The following is a 3,292-nucleotide window of genomic DNA, read 5'->3' as shown; positions in this document are numbered from 1 at the left end:
TCACCTTGGACCTGGAGTGGGGAATTACACTTGAGGCATAAAGCTGCTCTGCCTTCAGGACCTGCTACCTCTGCAGTGTTATACAGCAGAGAAATAGTCACTGACTTTGGGGTCCTCTACTAGAACAGCTTAGCCTGTATCCTTACTACCACAGCCCAGCCCATACCTGGGCCTTTGTGCCTGAGCTTTAAAACAGAAAATTTCCTGAGCCTTAAAACAGAAAATTTCCTTTTGTGTTTTTAAGTATTCAATTTTTTTTCTTCCACTTACATCTTTGACTTTTAAACATAAAAGTCTTAGTTTGCACTTCTGTTTTCAGTTCCAAAGTTGGTGGCCATGTCTAACCAGTAGTGGCAAGAATGGTGGGCCCAGAGATCATAAGGTCTAGGAAGAAACCTGGCCAGAAGATTGGGAAAACATGGGGATTCTTTTCTCCTCTCCCTCCACCCACCAAGTGGAAATGGCACCTTTCCACTATTTTTACATTCATGTTTTTACATGATTGTGACAGTCATTATAAATGATCACAAATATTCTGGCATTTTCTCTTCGGAGCCCACACTGAAGTCAGGGTGTTTCCTCCATCTTTAACTTAGACACAGTCATGTGTCTTGTTTTGGCTGACAGAACATGAACAGAAGTAATGAGTGCTCATTCTGGGTAGACATTGTCACAGCTGGTGCCACAACTTATAGTCTCCCTTCCCCGATATGCTGCAGTGACATGACAGGTCACGCTAAGGTAGAACCTCCACCCACCTGAGTCCCAAACGAAAATACATAAGATAGCATCTCTAGCCAAGGATCCAAGGACATGTAGCATGAGCAAGAAGAACCCTTTGTTATTACAAGTCACCAGGATTTGTATGCTGTTTGTTTTTGCAGCATAACCTAGCCTAGTCCTGACTGTGGTACTGTGACAAACCAGATTGTGATGAGAACCAAAGCTGTAGGGGAATTGAAACATGGATGTTAACAATGTAAAACACTGATAGAAGGTCATTTGAGGGCAACTTCATTTTCAACTATTTCATTCATCACCAGTAGGCTCAAAGTCCACCCCCCCCCCCACCACCTACCTTTGGCTCTGACCCTAAATATAAGAACCTGGTTCCATGGTATTTCAAAGTGGGAAAGAGGATTATCTGGACCTGCTGGGGATGGAGGACAGAGATGAGGGAAATTATTTTACCACTGACATTGTTTAGAATTGTTCATGCATGATAATATCAGTTTGACTTTTGAAAATTATTTTCAGACAATGCATCCCTTATTACCTACAGTGGGAAGTCACTTTCCACCACCCCACATAGTACAGGGTTGGGTTGGGGGTCAACTGGGGAGATGACACTGAGGAAATAAGGAGACTTTACACCAACTAGATGCATCACCCCTAGGAACAAATGAATGAATTCAGAGAGGGCTAGAGAACTAGTGTCTAGGATGGAAAACAACTCACCAATTAGTCCTAAAATGTTACCTGCTCCATGAATGCTATTTCTTTTACTACAGTGGTTTTAACACTTCCTTCAACTGATGAAATCCTTTATGGATCCAGACCAAGTTCATGCTATCTCTTGTGTTAATCTTTCCATGATACCCCAAGGCAGATCAGACCATTAGTGTTGCTGTGATCCCAGGACATATTATTCATAGCACTGTTACAAAGTGGAAGTTGTCGTTTATGTCTTTCTTTTCCACTATGTAATAGTTCCTCAAGGGCCGAGTGTGTATATCCTTTCTCTTTGTGTCCCTATGCTAAGCATGATGCCTGTCTTAAAACAGACATTCAAGGCATATTTAAGTTGACTTTGCAAATATTTCCCCACCTCCTACCATCTATCAGCTGCTGGGCAAAGCCCCATGGATGCCAAGGCCACTGGGTATGAGAGTCATTTTGTGACCCACCTCTGTCCTTCCCTTAGGAAACTATTCTCTTTCTTTCCCACCTGGCAAAGATGAAAGTCATCCCTTCATTCATAAGCTACATCAGCATTAGAATATAATTTGCTTTATGGCCTAAATAATCTATTTTCCTCAAGGTTGTTAAGGGGTCACTGAAGAATGTGTACTAGCCAAAAATCTATTTTGAGTGAAGAAGAGAAGAAAGTCATTTCATTTTTTCAATAATTGTTTCTTTCCAGCCACTGGTCTCCCCAAAGGCTAAACCTCCTTTGCTCCATCAGCATATGCCTTTGTTGCCAACTTGTGACTATCACAGGAAATTATCTAGACATCTCAGAGGGCTGGGGAGTTTATACTTTTACTGCCAGTCTGTTGCAATATTTTGGAAGCAGAGAGAGAAATTATTATATTATGTGATGTTAACATTATAATAATAATTAATGTTAAGTACCTTGCATGGAATGCTTAGATGTATCAGACAACCTTTCTGTATGTATTTGCCTGAGTACTCTTCACATCTTGATAACATACATCATTACTATTATTATCTCACTTTATAGATAAGGAAACTGGGAGGCGTGATGCTTAAGCAATTTATCCAGCTAATAAATACTAGTTCAGAGCCCATACCAGACTTGTGTGCTTTCAAAGCCCAGGTCCACCTTCCAATGTTGTGCAGCTGGCTTGACCTGACTTGAAATTGACCATAGTGGGAATATTTACACCACCAAAATTAGCAAGCACTACAAATCAGGGCTTCTTTTCTTCTGGAGACACAGTTGTTAATCATTTACCAGCACACCACTAGGTAAGTGTGGCTTCCTGGCTGGGAGGAAGGAAAAAAAAAAAAAGAAAGAGAGAAACAGGAGGAAGTATTGTTTTTCCTAAGGTTTCAATTCTATCGACTCACTTTACAGGCAAGACAACCCTAAATTATAAGTCAGCTCAGGAAGGAGTTCAGGCTAAGCATGGTAGCTTGTTCCTATAATCTCTTTTGGAGGCTGAGGTGGGAGGATTGTTTGAGTCCAGGAGTTCAAGACCGGCCTGGGCAGCATCATGAGACCATGTCTCTATAAAAATGTTTTAAAAATTAGCCAGTTGTGATCTTGCACACCTGTAGTCCCAGCTACTTGGGAGGCTAGTAGGGCCACTTGAGCCCCAGGAATTTGAGGGTACAGTGAGCTGTAACTGGGCCACTACACTCCAACCTCAGGAACAGAATAAGATCCTGCCTCCAAAACAAACAAGTAAGAATGAAGTTGAGAAAGAATCTCCCTTTCTCAATTTCATCCATTCTAATACTCCATGAATCTATGACTCCAAACCCTGAGCTTTCTTCTCTCATTAACGTCACCTACTATGTGCCAGGTGCTGTTCTTGGAAGCTTA

This window comes from Nycticebus coucang, chromosome 13 (assembly GCF_027406575.1).
Source record: "Nycticebus coucang isolate mNycCou1 chromosome 13, mNycCou1.pri, whole genome shotgun sequence".
In the NCBI taxonomy this organism is placed as follows: domain Eukaryota; kingdom Metazoa; phylum Chordata; class Mammalia; order Primates; family Lorisidae; genus Nycticebus; species Nycticebus coucang.
This window is presented reverse-complemented; position numbering follows the sequence as displayed.